Consider the following 19,117-nt stretch of genomic DNA (forward strand, 5'->3'; position numbering starts at 1 on the left):
TCCCACTCTATCTCAGCATATCTGTTCTTTCTCTGCAAAATCTAATTATTTCTCACAGCATTGGTTAATTCAAAATGAATATTTGAGATAGAGATTTCTTCCTTTTTTGGATTTATAGAATTCTATTATTTGCTTAAATTTTTCTCATCCTCAATGGATAATATAGTTAATTTAATTACACAGAATTAAAATTGATGTTAATTTGAAAATTTTATGAGAGACTGAACTACTAGAAGATGCTAAATCAAAGATGGGAATAACTGACTTAGAAAGAAGTGATTTATATCTAAATAATGAATATTTGTATATTAAACTAATAAGATATCTTTTAATGAAATGCCATAGCTTTTAGTATGACCATAAGTGCATTAAAAAAAACTATAGAATTAACATTAAGAAATGTCAGCTATTTGGTGATTAGTACCATTCTAGAATTTTAAATTTAAATTTGAATTTGCAAATTGTTTAAATAATTTATAGTGAGAGAAGCATGTAAATATAAATGAAAATTTTACACTTTCTGGGAAATTTAATAGACTTCTAATTTTTCTTTGTTTCTGTTTTTATGCCTAAAATATGTAGCCAGGAATATAATACATTGCTTGGTTAATGTTCATTTGGGTTATGCTGTCCCTTCTTTTGTTTAATAAATATTCATTCATTGCCTACAAAACATAGGCACATTTTAAGTATATGAACTACCATTTTCATATTTCCACATCCCTTCATGACCAGATTACAGTCATCCCTCCTGTCCTTACTGCAATTCTAAAATTTTTCTGGGCTTTTAATTTTGGTTATCTTTAATCCATTCTCTATGCAGCAGACAGAGGGAGTCAAATCATATAATTCTCCTTTTAGAAAGACATCCTAGCCCTGGCTGGTGTGGCTCAGTGGATTGAGCACCAGCCTGTGAACTGAAAAAGGTCACTGGTTCGATTCCCAGTCAGAGCACATGCCTGGGTTGTGGGCCAGATCCCTACTTGGGGGGTGTGTGAGAGGCAACCACAGATGGATGTTTCCCTCTTTTTCTCCCTCCCTTTCCATCTCTCTAAAAATAAGCAAAAATTAAATCGTTTTTTTTTTAATGGACATTCTATAGAATAAAATACAAAGTTCTTATTGTGGCCTGTAGTGAGTGCCCTATATACTGGCCCTGTCATACCCTCTCACCTCAAGTACATGATTTCTCCCTTGCCCCATTAACCTTCTTTCTCTTCTTGAATATACCAACATTATTCCTACACTGAAGCATCTGTGCTTGTTCTGGCTGCCATCTGGAATCTCTGGATCTTGGCATGGCACATGCATTCTTGTCATTTTTATTTGTGCTTAGATGTCACTTCCTCAGGGAAAAATTATGTGGTCTTCAATGTAAGATTGCCCCTACTCTAATTTTTGTCATATCACATCACTGTTCATTTTCTTTATAATAGTTATAACTACTTAAAATGACCTTATTCATTAATTTATATTGTTGGTTGTCTTAAATATAAGACATTATCACCTGAACATAAGCTCCATGAGAGCAAGCTTTTTTGTTTTTTGTTTTTGCTTTTTGTTTTGTTCAACCATTGAATCCTGAGCACTTAGAGTACCGATCTGGCACAGAACAGGATTTTAACAAATAATTATTGAATAAATTCATGATTTTTATAGAGCAAAATTTAATTAAAAATAATTTAGGCAACTTAAACTATAGTTTAGGTGTCTAGAATGTGGATATACCTCTCATTAGGCCCATGATGCCATGCGCTAATCTCCAAGACTATTCTTACAAAGATTAAGACTTAATGTTAGAGATACTGTAAAAAAATTGTTAGACATGGAAATCTGTAACTGCACCTCTCTCTGACCTGTGCACTGTTATATGCTCTCTTAATAAATTATTCCCTATCAGATGTTTATAGTTCACATCGAGGCAAATGTAATACTGCAAATGTTTCATCACAGGTATACTATCTCTAATAACTTCTGTATTTTCTGTTAAGAATGCTTCATCTTTATATATCATTGTGAGCTAATTTAAGAATAATGTGAAGATAGGCACAATATTTTAAAGTAAATTTTAATAAGCTAATTTGATTTATTACATGTTCACTATAAATTTTAGAATAAAGATAGATAAGTATCCTTGGTTATAAATAAATATCCACAAAGAAGCATGTATTTTATTCTTTATGTGTGAATATGCACTTCTTGAGCTTTTATATTTCTTTGTAGTTTTAAACAGAGTACAGATATTTTAGTCAAATTAAGTTAGACTTTTAAGGACATGTTAGAGTCTGGATTTCTTCCTAAGAACAAGAAGTAGTCATTAGAAACATTCAAAATAGAAATAACATGATCAGATATTTGCACTTAAAAATCACTTTAGTGATGGTGGAAATATATCTCTAGGGGAGTAAGATGCAAAGAGATGAATTACAGGGTTATTATCATAAAATGATTAAACTAATGATGGTCTGGCTTGAAAAGAGGGCAGCGGTAAAGTCTAGGGTAAGTTCTACAAGAACAAGGCATCTTTTCCATTTGATTTAAAGTTCTTATATATTCATTTTGTTGACTTTTTGTCTTATCATAAATCTGTAATTTATCCTGATGTTACCACAGATTATGCAATTTGAACATTTAACCTACTATTTTTGGTAACTCCAAGCTATTAACTTAAACTATATAATCAAAGCCACTGACTTAAACACTGATGAAAAGCACATTTTATTTTTTAACTTTGTCTTCGTCAGCCCACTAGCCAAAGAGGAAGGGCTAGGAAACAATTTTTTAGGTGGAATCTTTAGATGTTTAACTTCATTACTCATATGTTCCCCTGTCCAGTGCCTTAGTACAATATAAAAGGAACAAGAGGATAGTTGGGATGTTTAGAATTAATTCATGTGTTATTAGTTTAAAATGCAATATTAACGTCATTAATTTTGCAAATATGTCCTCAGTTTTTAAAACTAAAATTGCTTGGAGCTTCAATTAGTTTTGAGAGAGAGAGAGAGAGAGAGAGAGAGAGAGAGAGAGAGAGAGAGAGACATGGTAGTCTCAGGTTTACTTTATCCTGCCTTCTTTAATGACAGGATGATATATAAGTCAGTGATGCCGATACCCATAACTTTGTAAATGCTCTTTATCATTTGTGAAGAGATTGATTACCATGGATAAATTAACTAACAACCTAAATATTTAAAATGGCATATTATATGATAGGTGAATGCAATTCTTATAAGTCCATCATCATAATTTAAAAATGGTATCTTTGTGATTATGGCAGTCAAATATCACTAAGGAAATTCTCTCTCTCCAACCATTTTGAAATAACCAAATACTTTCTTTTCTTTTACTACATTTTGTGTGGGATCAATTCTAGGGTTTAAGTAGATTAATCCAGTCTGTGTATTTCTAGGCTAACAAATAGCTTACCTTTAAAGTTACCTCTAACACACAAGGTTGGACAAAAGTAGGTTTACAGTTGTGAGTACACAAAACACAGGAATTTATTTTGTATTATTCGTCGTCGTCGGCAGCCATCCGTCTCGAGAGACAATGGCGTAGCTTCCTGAGAGTCTATCTGCACCGCCGAGAATGGCTGTGCAGTCCGACTCGGGAGTGACAATCCCTGCCGCACTTGTTACAGGTGAAGGCAGATGGCTGTTGTTGCTGCTGCTGACGCTGCTTCCGCCTCGATCTTTTCTGGACCGCCTCCTCGTTGCGCGCAGCCTCCGCGCGTGACGTACCCTGCCTGACCGCGAGCCTCCAGGCTAGGCGGTCGTCTGCTTGAACTTCCCATGTGTTGAGATTGATGGAGCATTGTGTCATGTCCTTTTTGCAGATGTCTTTGAACCACAGTTTTGGGCGCCCTGTCATCCTCTTGCCTTCTGCTAGCTCGCCGTAGAGGAGGTCTTTGGGGATACGGCCTGCACCCATTCTTTTGACATGGCCGAGCCACCTGAGGCGTCTCTCGCTAAGAACTGCATGCAAACTGCTCATATTGGCTCGCTTCAGCACCTCGGTGTTGGGGACCTTATCCTGCCAGGCGACATGCAGTATGCGTTGCAGGCACCTCATGTGGAAGCTGTTGAGTTTCCTTTCGTGCCTTGCGTAGGTGGTCCATGTCTCGCTGCCATAGAGGAGAGTGCTGAGTATGCAGGCTTGGTAGATGCGCAGTCTGGTTTTCTCAGTGAGGCTGGAATTGTTCCACGCTCGCCGGTTCAGTCTGGCCATAACTGTGGCTGCCCTGGCGATTCTCCGGTTGACCTCCAAGTCGACTGACAGAGAGCTCGAGATGGTGGACCCGAGGTAAGTGAAGTCGTTGACAACCTCCAGGGTGTACCCGTCGATGGTGATGCATGGGGGAGTCCCCGTGCCTTGAGCCATAACATTCGTCTTCGTCAGGCTGATGGCTAGTCAGAACTCCTTGCATGCGTGGGAAAGGCAAGTGACTAGCTGCTGGAGACCCTCTTCGGAGTGTGATGTCAAAGCTGCGTCGTCGGCGAAGAGCATCTCACGGATGAGCACCTCTTTGACTTTGGTCTTGGCTCGTAGACGGGCCAGGTTGTAGAGCTTGCCATCGGATCTGGTGTGAATGAAGACACCCTCGCTGCAGTCCTTAAAGGCGTATTGGAGGAGCATGGAGAAGAAGATTCCGAACAGCGTAGGCGCGAGGACGCAGCCCTGCTTTACTCCGCTGCTGACTGGGAAGGCCTCAGAGGTTGCGCCGTTGTAGGACACCGTGCTGTGCATGTTGTCGTGAAAGGACATGACCACAGCAAGCAGATGTGGTGGACAGCCAATCTTCCATAGCAAGCTGAAGAGACCGCTTCGACTGACCAGATCAAACGCCTTCGTAAGGTCGATAAAGGCGAGGTAGAGTGGTTTATGCTGCTCGTGACACTTCTCCTGCAGCTGGCGTAGGGAGAAGATCATGTCCACTGTTGATCGGCCAGCTCTGAAGCCACACTGGGACTCTGGGTAGACGCGGGAAGCAAGGGTCTGCAGGCGGGCAAGAGCGACCCGGGCGAATACTTTGCCGACGACGCTGAGGAGAGAGATGCCCCGGTAGTTGTTGCAGTCGCTGCGGTCTCCTTTGTTCTTGTACATGGTGATAATGTTGGCGTCTCTCATATCCTGGGGGATGTAACCCTCCTTCCAGCAGAGACAGAGTAGATGGTGGAGCGGCTGTAGCAGGACTGGTTTCCCGCTCTTTAGGATTTCTGGAGGGATTCCGTCGCTTCCTGGTGCTTTCCCGCAAGCGAGGCGGTCGATGGCTTTGCTGAGCTCTGCCGCAGTAGGTGGGGTGTCTAGCTCCTCCATGACTGGTAGGTCTGGGATGGCGTTAAGAGCAGTGTCTGTTACGGTGTTCTTTGTTGCGTACAGCTCGAGGTAGTGCTCGGTCCACCGCCGCATTTGCTGTTCCTGGTCAGTGATGACCTCACCTGTCTTGGACTTAAGGGGGGCGATCTTGGAGGGGATTGGGCCTGTTGCCTTCTTGATACCCTCATACATTCCTCGTGCGTTGCCTATATCGGCGGCTTCCTGAATGCTTCTGCACAGGTTTAGCCAATAGGTGTTGGCACAGTGGCGGGCGGTCTTCTGGACTTTGTTCCTGGCAGCCCGTAGAGCTTGAAGTGTACTGGGAGTGGGTGTGACCTTGTAAGCCAGTAGGGCCTTCCTCTTAGCCTCGATCACGGGTTCCATTTCTTCCCAGTGAGCCTCGTACCAGTCAGCGTTCTTCCGCTCTTTCTTCCCGTAAGCAATAATGGTGGAGTTGTATATGGCGTCGCGGAGACGTGGCCAATTGGATTCGATAATGTCATCTGCCGCCACTCCCTCGCCGAGTGCATCTTCCATCTTGTTGATGAATTGCTGGGTCTTAACTGGGTTGCTGGCACAACTGGTGTTGATGTGTGGGTGACCCTTCATCTTGGAGTGGTGCAACCTCTTCGGCATTATGCGCACCTTGCTTACCATGAGGGCATGGTCCGTGTCGCAGTCTGCACTGTGGTAGCTGCGGGTGAGGAGGGTGCTGCCAATATCCGTTCTTCTGGTGATGACGAGGTCAAGCTGGTGCCAATGGCGGGAGCGGGGGTGCCTCCATGACACCTGGTGGATCTCTTTGCACTTGAAGAATGTGTTTGTCACGCACAGGCCATGGTGACACGAAAGCTCAAGCAGTCGCTGACCATTCTCATTGATCTTTCCTCTCCCAAAGTTTCCAAGGCAGGTGGGCCAGGCCATGTGGTCGGCTCCTACTCTTGCATTGAAGTCTCCAAGGAGATAGAGAGCGTTACTTCTGGGGATCTTGGATAACGCTTCGTCCAGTGCATGGTAGAACTGTTCTTTCTCTTCGATGGTGGCGCAGAGGGTTGGGGCGTACGCGCTAAGAATGCTGACTGGGCCGAAAGTTGTTGACAATCGGAGGGTAAGTAATCTCTCTGTGCCTCCTGTGGGTGGCTCTATGGAGTTAACAAGCGTGTTCTTCACAGCGAACCCAACACCGTGCTGTCTTGGTTGGTCCAGAGACTTCCCTTGCCAGTAGAAGGTGTAGTTGGTTTCTCTGATAGTTCCGTTGTCGGCCAACCGGGTCTCCTGTAGAGCCGCAATGTCGATGTTTAGTCGTGCCAGTTCCCTATCGATGACAGCGGTTTTCCTGGCACCCTTGATCCACGGAAGGTCTGCAGTAAGTCCGGGGCACATGGTCCTGATGTTCCAGCTAGCGAGGCGAAGAGCCAGAGGCTTCTTTCTTGTAGCTTCAGTTTTGTATTATTACTTATTAATTATTACATCGTATTCTATATGAACAACTACAAACCTACTTTTGCCCAACCCTGTATATATAGTCCTTTTATTAGCATTGAATTGTGACTTTTCACTCAAAGCCATTTTCAGTTGTACGGCTGTACTTAATACTCTTTAGTTTTGTAATAAGCATGAAAGCGAAGGGAAATATATGAGGTCTGCCCAGAAGGTATCCAGCCGTGTAACATGAAAAGTAGAGACATTTATTGAAGAAGATATAAGATGTAAGAAACATTGTACACAGGACAATGACACTTCAGTTCCCTTCAAAGTAAGTACCTTGGGACCTCACACAGTTCTCCCAGTCGCCATCAGCTGCCCTGTTGTAAAATCATCATTGTTCACGCATGCCTGTTCCCGTCCACTCTCCTTGGCTGCCAGGTTACATCAATGTCACTCAAAGCAGTCTTGTTATATTAACAATGGCTGGACTTTTTCCAGACCTAATATTTTGGTCATTTCTGAATCTTACTGTGAATGGTGACTCACTGCCCTGATTATTGTTAGTGTAACTCTATGAATGAGTCAGATTTGCTCCTGGAGTTGAGCATACAGAGAATTCCCAGAATCTTACTTATCTTTTCATAGCTTCTTGCACTAGTTCTAGAAGCAGATTTTACCCCCTTTATGAAGTCATAGATAGCACCTCTGCATCTAAACTAACCTGGGTTTCACTGAATCTTTCTCAGAGTTTCTTTTAGCTACTAGTAAGTTTACACAAGTCTCAGTACATTATTTTGTGTTCATTTACTTAGACAAAGAAATAATTTGGTTGGAAAATTTCTCAGTGAATGAATTATAAGAATAGAAAGGAATATTAAAGATAATCTTCTTAGATTTACTTGATTTTGGTTTGTGAGATATAGTCTTAGTCTCTGGAACTATAATATTATAATGTGAAAATAGTTTCTTTCCTCTGATAAATAAAACTTACTCTTAAAAACATTACATATTTTCATAATACTTTTGCTCTCCAAAAAGTTGATTCATTTAATGAACATTTACTAACCACCAACAAGTTGATAGGCATTCTGCTAGGTTATTGGTTACAATAGTTGGCCAACCCTCCCTGAACCTTGTATTCTCTTGGATGTCAGGAAAATAAAGAACTAGCACCTAATAATAAAATGTATTTATATATGTTTATCAAAGCTTGTAAGAAAAAATAAGTGGCTAACATAGATAATAAAAGTGGTAGAACTGATTTGAATAGGGTGATCAGGTCCAGCTTCTCTACTGAGGTGATGTTTAGCCTGAAATTCAAAGGAAAGGAGCCAGCCATGCCATAGAAGTGCGGATAAGAGTCCGACGTACAGAGAATGTCAAGAAAGGGCTTGCCATGTTCATGCCGCTGAAAGGAGGCCAGTGCTACCAGTAACGGTGTGGGATGAGTTGCAGAGATGAAAAGAGCGAAAAGCCTGGGCTCAATTACATCTCTGACTCATCACTCTGCTCTCGTTCTAACTCTCTGCCTCCCTCCTTCTTTCCTGGCTTTTATCAGAGTTTGTACTTTCTCCTGTGTTCAATGGACAAACACTGATGTGCTTCCAGGAGATGATGAGTGACTCCATCTGATTCAAGATCATTTTTGCTCTAGTGGAGAAAATATATTGGGTAGAACAAAGGGGAGTCAGTGGAGCTGGTGAGAAGTGAGCAAATCTGAGACCCAATCAGAATAAGTTGATTCTCTTTCAGAAAGTGTCAACATACAGGTTTCTGCTGCTCAGAGATGCAAAGCAAATTACTAGACCTTTTGCAGGGTAAGGTATTACAGGATGTATATGGAGATATTATGTACATTTCAGAGGGGAAAAAATGAACATTTTAGAATGTTTCATATAAAAATTTTCAGGTGTAAAGGATGAGTGTGAGTGATAAACATATTGGAAAACAAAAGATTCATAAAGTTGCTGGCGAGAAATGTCTCTATCATTATGTGCAACTCCTTCTCAAGGCTTGGAAGCCCTCGCAGGACATTCATGGCTAATGTGCCCTGAGCCACAGTTTACACACTGTCTGTAATGAGAGAAATGCACCATTTGCAATCAGCTTGTTAATAGTTGTAGTCAATAGATCACAGATCTTTAATCAATTCCATAGTGAATGAACTAATTTTCAATGAAATAGAGCTCACAGGATCAACCCATAGATTGCTTAAAGTCCCTTCCTTTCTATCTTTTATCAGTGAAAGATGATACATCTTTTTAGGAAAGATGAAACATCTCTGGATATTTTAATCAAGTATTGAATTAGTGTCTTAAAAACAAAACGTTTTATAACAGCTAGGTGAGTGAATGTCTGCTAGTATTGAGAAAAACAACACAATTGTAGTTGAAAGGAATTGTACTGGTGGTCCTTCTCCCTGCAGTATTGAAGTGGGGGACCCACAGCAGAAGCCCCAAGGGCAGCAGCACCACCTTACCTTTGACACCTGTTGAGGCCCACAGTCCTACCCACCACTGCCAGAGCAGCAGTGGCTTCTGCTTTTCTATGACCTTCCATTCTCCCCCTTGCACCTCTCAGTGGCAGGAGAGCCTATGAAATGTAGTATTCACATTTTCACCCCAGAGATACACAGGAGAGCACAGAGAGTAGGAGGAATGATGCTGAAATTCCAAAGGAAAACATAGCACATCTCCAAAAATAAGAGGTTTACATGACAACCATTGAAACTAACAAGAAGAACCCAGCCACACATGGATTCTTTAGGAGATGTTAAATGAAATAAAAAAAACAAAATAAATCGGCTCTTAATTTCTAAGTTGCTTTCATGACATAGAAGTTCATATTATTAAAGACAGCATTTAATTATAGGACAAGAAATCTATATATATTGAAGTTATGTCATGAAAATATCTAAAAGGGAAATTTACCTAAAATATAAAAAATAATTATTAATATCAGTTCATCACCAAAACTCTCATATAACAACATGGCTGCTATTTTTACTTACTCCATACTTTTTCAGTAACTATGATAACATCGAGTAGATGTCATTGTATATAAGAGGGAGGAACCCAAGAAAAACAGAATTATCTTCTGGAGGGCAGACCCCTTGTAGTACAGGTTTCTCCCACTAGTGTTCTAGGAACCCATATGTATTGGTGCACCAACTGGCCTTGTTGTGAGAGGCTGCATTAGGCTTCAGTGAATTTTTTTCAAGACTCTTTCAATGTATTTTACCATTTCGTGATGGGTGATTTGTGAGCGCACCTGCCCATACCACACTGAGTGTTCAACTGCTTTTGACCAAAAATGACATGACCCCCATATCCCATCCTCCCTATTTACCCAATCTTGCCCCCGGATGAAAAAAAAAGTCCTCAAAAGGGAACATTTTGCTGATGTGGAAGAGGTCAAACAAAAAAATGGCAGAAGCACTAAAAATCATCAAAGTTCATGAGTTCAAAAACTGTTTGAGCAGTGAAAAAACCACCTCAATAGGTGTATTGCATCAACTGGAGAGTACTTTGAAGATGACTGAAGTTTAAACATGTACGAATAAATACACACTTTTTAATAAATAAATTCCAGGATTTTTTGGGTCCCCCCTCATAGACCTTGTATTCTGAATCTCCAATTTTTTTTTCTGAGTAAAGATTCCTAGAAGTGGAATTACTGGATTAAAGGGAAAGACCTATCAAAGACTCAACAAATTCTTGACAATTGCCAAATTGCCATCCAAACAGCAATGCCCTTGTTTTATCATTAAATAGATTTTTAAATCACATTTTTATATTCATAAAATCTTTTTATTTATTTTTTTGCCTTTTTTATTGTTATTCTTTCACAGTTGTCCCAATTTTTCCCCTGTTGCTCTCTCCTGCCTCACCCACCTCTGCTCCTAGATCAATCCCCACCCACCTGTTGTCCAGGTCCATGGGTCCTTTATACTTGTTCCTTGCCTAGACCCTGCCCCTTCTTTCCTTCCTTATCACCCTTTCCCCCGCCCCCAGTCACTCTCAGTCCATTCCTTGTTTCCATAAAATCTTTTTTAATTAAGCAAAGATACAATCTGATATTTTTTATTTTTTATTTTTGTTCAGATGAAAGTATTAATATGTTTAAAGCTACTTAAAGTTTCATTTCTATGAAGTTCTGTTTACATTTTTTTCTATTTAATATTAATAACTTTAAAAATTTAGGACTTTATAACTTTAAAATAAGATTTTAAAATTTTCATGCCACATGTATAGCAGATATTTTTTAAGTTTGTATTTAAATGTTACCGATGCTAGGTCAATATGGTTTGTGCTATACATCATAGTGAATTCTTATAATAAATAATTTCAAGTAGTACACATAAGCAAGAAGCCATAGAATAATAGATACAATATGTCTATTTATATGAAGTTCAAATGCAGAAAATAATGAAGTAATGTTTAAAGAGGTACATATATAGCATAAGTAGAACTTTTACTCAAAAAATAATTAAAACAAAATTCAGTACAGTGTTTCCTAGTGACAGGGAGGGAAAAGAGGGCAACCAGGAAGAAGCTTATAGGGTGGTAACAGCTGGTAAGTATACAAGTGGGTGGTTGTTGTTGAATTCTATTTTTAAATATGATAATTTTCATTCTTTATTTCACAAGTGTAAAAGATAGAAAAGGATTGTAAAAGTTAAGGACTAAAGAAAGGTATTGAATTTGGCATTTTAGAGGTCTATATTAGTTTGCTTGGGCTGCCATAACAAAGTACCACAGACTGGATTGTTTGAACAACTGAAATTTATTTTCTCACCACTCTGGATATTTGAATTCTAAGACCAAGCTGTCATGGGTTTGGCTTTTTCTGAGGCCTCTCTCTTTGGCCTGTGGCTGGTCTCGTTCCCTGGGTGTCTTCACGTGGCCTTTCCTCTGTGTATGTCTGTGTTTTAATATCCCCTTCCTATTAGAACACCAATCATGCTGGATTAGAGCCCACCCCAATGACCTCATTTTTACTAAAGGCTCCATCTCTAGATACGCTCATTCTAACGTATGGTGATTAGGGCTTCAGCACCTGAATTTTTGAGGGGACAAAATTCAGCCCATGACAAGGTTCTTGCTAACTTAAAGACAAAAACCTCCATATAACAGTGTGGGTAAAAGTCTCTATTTCTTTAAGCAAACCCCATAGAGCTTAAATTCTAAAAAGAAGAGGCAAAATTTGTTAATCAGAATGTACTATTTTGTCTGATAGTGGCAATATCTGCAGCTAGCTGTAGGAAAGAAAGCACTAAAGCTGAGGAAGGTGAGTGAGGAGCAATGGACAAAGCAGGCTAGGGCCTGAGTTTTCAATGAAAGCAGCAGGAGAAGCCCGCTCTGATGAGGTAACAGTGGCAAAGAGAATTCATTGAACTGAGGGAATGCTCCATGCTATTTATCTGAAAGGAAGAGCATTCTTACTAGAACAGAGGCCCTGCACTAGGATTATGTTTAAAGGTTCACCAAACAGCAGGAAACCAGCACGACTGGGGCTGAACAAGCCATGGGAAGAGTGGACACCGGAAGCTGGAAAGGCGGATGGGACCTGAATCACCACAAGGTTTATAGGTCCTGGTTAAGGACTTTGGAGCTCTCTTTAAATGTGATGAGAAGCCATTCATCGAAGCATTTTAAGGTAGAAAGGGACAGGACCAAGGTTATATTTTACAAGTCGTATCGTAGTTATTCTTTCAAAAGAATCAGCAGTATTATAAATGGTGGGAAAAGCCCCTGTGAATCTCTCGAAACAGGGAGGGTAGTCAAAAGCCAAAAGGTGTGGTCATGGTAAGAAAAAGGAAGAAGTAGCTATAGTTAAGATTTATTTGGAAAATGACCCAACAATATTTTTGAGGCTTTGATAAAGGGTGTAGAAAAGTATTTGAGATAACTCTTAGAATTTAAATTGACTGACAGAATCATCTTTTAAAATGTTTAATTCCATTAGATAGCAGAAGTATCTACTTTAACAGAATCATCTACTGAAAATAGATGATTGGAAAAGAAAAGTTAGAAGTTTAAATTTTAACATACTGTTTTATACTATATTTATCGAAATAACAGCCAAGTGGAGATAGATTTTTTTTAAGTCATCTAGCAAAACTTAGAAACCAGCTGAGATCAGATAAATTTGTCAGAGAACCATTTACCATAATTATATAACTATCTGCAGCACATACAGCCTGAGTACAGAAAGGGAGATAGCAGATGGTGCTTGGTGTTGCCCAAAGTTGGCAAATTACATGGCTAATATAGTAGGAGATCAAGGGAAACAAGAATTCATTGCTTCTAGTTAAAGGATAATTTAAATGTATGAACAGAAAATTTGTATGTATTAGAGTATTTTCAGCTGTCAGTAACAAACCCTCAATTCAGCATTGCTTGAGAGATAGGTAGCCTTTAGACTTTAATGAAATCAATGCCTCAGAAATATAATCAAGGACCAGTTTGTCCCCATGTCTTCACTTGAGAGGGCTCATAATCAGCTTCATTCTTAAGCTTGTGATTTTCTATGCTTGTAAGACAGCTGCAGCAGCACTGGGAATTATTACATGCAGACCCAATACTGTCCAAGGAAGAAGGGGTCTGTGTTTTGGAGTTCTATTTTTAAATGAAGGGTCTTTCCCAGAAGCCTCTGAGAACATCTTTCCCATATTGCCCAGAATTTTGTCACAAGTCTATCCTTGATCTATTAAAATGGCATTTCCATAGTTGCTCATAGTGATCAAGATTTACTGCTGAACTGGGGATATGAAAGCCTTAGTTCAGAAGTGAACATCTGAACAAAAAATGAAGAGTATATTGGCAAGGAAACAGAAATAAAAAAGTTCTTCTTAATATTCAAAATTAAATAATGAGGTAAATAAACATGGATATAGGAAGGGAAATAAGAAGAAACTAGGTTGAAGAGAAGCTTCATTAAAATGCCTAAGGAGAGGAATGAAAATTTATAGGAAAGATATAAAGTCAACTTCAAAGCATAAAATTACAACAGGGTTATTTTTTTATTGAAGTAACAAGAGATGGTTATCAACGTGGATCCTGATATTAAAACAAGGATTTATGACACTGAACAAGTTACCAAGGGTTATGTCAGTAAATTAAATTGAGAGAACTCTGATTCAAAGTCAGTAAAAATAGGTTCACTATTAAAAATATATATTTGGCACTACTACTATTAAAGAATATTTAAACAGGAAATAGAAATGTTTAAGGAACAGTTTAAGTCACTACTGCCATAAGAAAATTGTAAATGTTTTGCTTTGTTTTGTATTTTAGATTAGATGCTCCATAATACTCAAATGTTATGAGACAATTTTGTCCCCTCCAGAGCTACATTTGGTGGTCTTTTTTAAATTTAGAAAGTTATACTAACAGAGTAAAAAATAGAAAGAATATCGTTGATGGAACTGAAATTAGAACCTAGCATGAGAAGGAATTCCCTTATATAGTGCTTTAGAAGAGGGTGTTGTAAATAAAGGAATTTATCATTTTTGAAGAACATAATTGCATTGAAGAAGTTTCAGAAAATGAACCAATGGTCCTAAGAGAAATACCTTGATTCAAAGAAGGGTTTTATTTTTCTGAATTTTGGGTATCAGCAAAATTCCAGTTTTATTACATAGTAATCTGTTTATTTCATCTTGTTTGCATAATATCAAACTTAGTAGAATGTCATTATACTGTTTGAACAAATTTTGTGATGGCTCATAATATTTTGCATTAACAAATTGGTCATGAAAAGATGAATAACTTTGTGCAATAGTATACCTTATATGTATAATTTTAATTATTAGTAAATTAAATTTTGCATTTTTATAAATGTTGGTATAGTAATGGCATAAATTACATAAAGATATCTATTCTGCATACTCAAAGGGATTTTAAATATTCTATGATCCTAAGAAGGAAATATTAAGGTAGATGTACCTCCCCTCAAATCATAAGATATTACTTTATATTCTCTCTTGAAATGAGAGCAACAAATAAATGAATTAAAATAATTATATTATCTTGATTTGTTATATGAATCAACCAGAAAAACATCATTTCAAAATTAATTTTCCTTTGAAACATTATAGGCTATATTAAAATTTGTAACCTCTCAGACAATTGTGCTGAGAGAGTTGGGTTTTAAATTTTCTCTCCTGAGGTTTCACACTTACCCACTATAACATAAATTTGAAACCATTTAGAAAAGAAAATGATTTTGTTATTGTTAAAAATAAAACCCTGGACATTACTCACAAATAGATCTGGAAACCTTTAATGCTATCATAAGAAGGAATATAAAACACTTAAACTGGAAAGTGATATATCAACATATTAAAATGGTCCATTTGATACTACATTAGGGACCAACATTAGTGATTTATGAAGGAATGTTTAGGTCTCAAAATATTTCCCACAGTTGGGTAAGGCTAGAAGCCAGGCCCCTTGGTAGATTATTCACAGTATGAAAGCAATGCAGTGACCAGAGGACATTCCAGAGGCACTTTTTACAGACACCTTCTACAAAATGAGCCAGACCAAGAGAAAATAATCATTTAGAACATATTCCAAAAGTATGACTTTCTCCAACCAGTAGTCATTCTTCTATAACCAAGTCCTCTGTAACTGACTTGCATCTCTAAAGCAAATCACCAGCACTGGTCACATGGCCATAAAGCAGGAAGAAAGAAGGGCATTATAAATTACAGAAGACCAGCTCAACAGGACCCTTAACCCATAGGAGATGCCTCAAAGTACAGATGCACCTGGAAGTTGTGAATTCTTTGGAGAGCAGTACCTGTGTAGATGATCCTAGCAATGCCCTGACTCTTAATTCCTCTCTCCTAATGATCTTGTCCTCTGCCCTGCCTCAGCCACCCACCTGTGATCACAATTAGACAAGGGTTCACAGACTTTAGTGTAAACTAGAACTTGAGAGATAGCTGAAACTTGAATGAGACAAAAATACATTGTAATTGTCTCTAATTTCTAACTGAAATGGATTACATTCTTTAAATGTAAATTTAAGCAACAAATCACCAACACCAATTATAATCACAGATAATTCTCATATAATGTCAGCTGTTTCAATATCACTTCTTCAAAAATATATTTATTAGATCTGAACTTAGTTTTTATTATTTAATGTGCTGATAAACACAGTTTTAATGGATTAATAAACACATTTTTGCTTCGTTGATATTTTTACAAATACATTTCAGTATAATTGCTTTCCTTTTAATTCCATATATTGTATTTTATGCATGTGAAAGCTCTGTTTCCAGTATTCTCAGAGATTCACAGACTGCTAAGGCATCATGATACACAAAGAGAGTAAGAATCCTTGCCAATTTTAATGTCACTAACAAATGAAAAAAAACAAAAATTTTCATTTTAAACGTTCTATTTTCAGATGACTAACTCTTCTTTCCAGTTTATTCCTTCAAATTTACTCCTAACTCCAACAGTTTTTCCACCCTCGCCCACCCTCTAACTAATATGCCTATAATATTCCTATATATTTGTATATATTTTTATTATTTATATGCCTTGATTATTTAGCATAAGTATATTCTATTCTTTACATGTAGCATGAGAATAATAGTGTTTGCCTTTTATGTGAGTAATGTATGATGAATAAATGATGACCTGTTATTGTGAGTAGTAAATAATGAATAAGTTCTTACTCATATTGTAATATACAAATTTATTAAAACCTGTTTTTATGTACCTTAAATGTTGCCACCCAATCCCAAACAAGAGTGTGATAGTGAGAGCTAATACTCTATATCAGTGTTTCTTAATGTTTTTCATTATTGTATCTTAAAAAGCCTTTTTATGTATTTTTTTACCTAGCACCAGCTGCCACCCAGCTATACTGCATGTCGGTTTATGTTCTGTAACCCTTTGGAGATGCAAAAACATAATATCAGCCCATAAAAACCAATTTCTCCTCCATGGGGTTGTATTGCCCCTGTGGGAATGCATGCTCTGTGGATATACCCCCTTCCATCCATCCCCAGGAGTTACAATCAATTTTATGAATTGTTCAATCCAAAACTTGTGAGCTGTATTTTTAAAAGACATTGTTTCACACCTCATAGAATTAATGCTTATTAAGTTGTAGTTTGGTATTGTTACTGGCTTATACTGAGGAGCATTATTTTATTTAAAGTACCAAAAAAAAAAAGAAAAGAAAAAGAAAAACAACCACTAAACAATTAAACAAAATCTACCGTCATATTATTCCGTGACTGTGTAGGATAGATTTTGCTGTACTACACAGCACTCTCTTTTTAAAGAATCATGACTGAAAACCCTCTCAGGGAGGGCTGACCCTGGGCCACACTAATAAATCCATATTTAAATAAAATAATTTAATATTTTATATTAAATTAATATTCTTGAAATTCCTGTACACTATTTAATGGAGAGAATGAGATCTTGTTAAAGGAAGGACAAGAAGGAGGACCACTCTGTCTAAATTCTAGAAATATTCAACTCCTCAACACCACCCCACCCCAACACACACACACTCAAGAAAGCAAAACACATATAGTTAAATAAATCCATTCTTCTCTGTAGGCAGCTTAGATATGACATATTGGACTATATTTAATAGGAATCTTATTCATCACACATACACACTCTAACTAGGTTATCAATATTTCCCTTTACTACAGTGCTCTCCTTTAAAAGAGCTTGGGTTGGAGTGGGGGAGAAGAAAACACCTCTGGTAAATACACTTTTCTAATTTGTTGAATTTCCAGTAAATGTGTTAGCACCCATTATGGACTGCTTTTCTGGGTAACTGCCCAGCTGGAATGTCCCGTATTCCACATCCATTCTCTGGTCTCAGGACCAGACAGGAGTAGATGGGCTTTTCTTAAGCACATTACTTGGTCTTATCCTTTGTATAGTGAACTTAATGACTGATCTGTTTGCATTGCCTGGCCAAGGTTCAGAGCCATATTCCAACATACCTCTAACAAAGTATATAGCACGTTACATATTTTAATTAAAAATAATGTCATATAGGTAAAGTCCTTTTTAAATGTGCCTGGAACATCATAGACACTTGATAAATATTAGTAATATTAGTAAGAGCATTAGTTGATGTTGATGTTGCTATTTGAGCATAATTATCTTTTAGTTTTGTCTCCCTTTTCCTAAACTTATATTTTTTTCTGCTTTATTTTCTTCCTTTTTCCATTCTCATAATTTATGTATCTTTGTAAACTACCTCAAAGCTTTTTATAATGAGGTAGGATATAACTTTTTACTTATATAAGTAAGTATTTATAGTTTATTCTCCAAGGAACCCGGCAAAACATTTTGATTCGATATTTATTTTCTTCAATTAAACTAGCAAAAAAGTTATTTTAAAAAATACTGATGTATTAAAATGTCTCAAGGACTTAGATCATAAATATCTCAAGAACATGTATTGACCCTCAAGAACTATAATGCACATGTATCAGATTTCCAATATGTACTTTATTATTAAAATAGAAACTAAAAAATTTTTAAATATATAGTCATAAATAATGTATTCTAAAATGTGAGAGCCAACAAAATCTAAAGAGAAAAATGTTAAAAATTAGTAAAAATTGACACAATTAAAAAGTGATTATACATTTAGTATAATAATTTTCATGACAAATGGAGAGCTGACATGAGATTATAATATTACAAAGAGATTGCAATCCAAGAAGAAAACTAAGCATTAACCAAATTATTTTAAAAGAGAAAGATTGAAAATAGTAAATAATGGATACTCTTTATTATTATGTGATTATTTGAAATTATGTTATAGTTTTAAATCTCTACTATTTTTCTTGGAAAAAGATTTTACTATACTTATATATTAATCTCAAATTTTACTATACTAAAATTTGAGATTAATAAATGAATAATAAATTATGCTAGGAATTATAGCAATTATTTTAGGAGATGAATAAGACATGTCACAGATAATATAGTAAATTCAGTTTTATAAATATTTCATAGGGCATATTTGATTATATTTTATTATAAAGTAAGTAAGAAGGTTTGGCAATGCCTACTATTCTAGAATAATATATATTTCCTGTAACATGAGATGTATAAGGGAAAGTTAGCCAGACAAAAGATGGAAAATCACAGTGAGAATATGATCAGAGACTATTTACAAGAGGAAAATTCATCTAAGTCTAAGATAAAATATTTAGAGCACATTTATATAGTCAAATTAAACTATTAACTAAGTATGTTCCTTTAAAGGAATAACCTCATTTTCCTGATCCAAGACTATATTTTAAACACATTCTCAACTTAAAATAGGCCACAATCACTGTAGAAAGCAAGAAAGGTGGTAAATCTCA

General features: G+C 37.1%; 1 protein-coding gene across 1 annotated transcript in view; it reads left to right on the top strand.

Moving 5' to 3' along the window:
• The window catches only part of CNTN1 (contactin 1), a 133,960-nt gene that overhangs the window by 100,904 nt on the left and 13,939 nt on the right, over nucleotides 1-19,117 (top strand). The window lies entirely within an intron of this gene.

Source organism: Furipterus horrens, unplaced genomic scaffold (assembly GCF_987537825.1).
Source record: "Furipterus horrens unplaced genomic scaffold, mFurHor1.1.pri manual_scaffold_4, whole genome shotgun sequence".
Lineage (NCBI taxonomy): Eukaryota > Metazoa > Chordata > Mammalia > Chiroptera > Furipteridae > Furipterus > Furipterus horrens.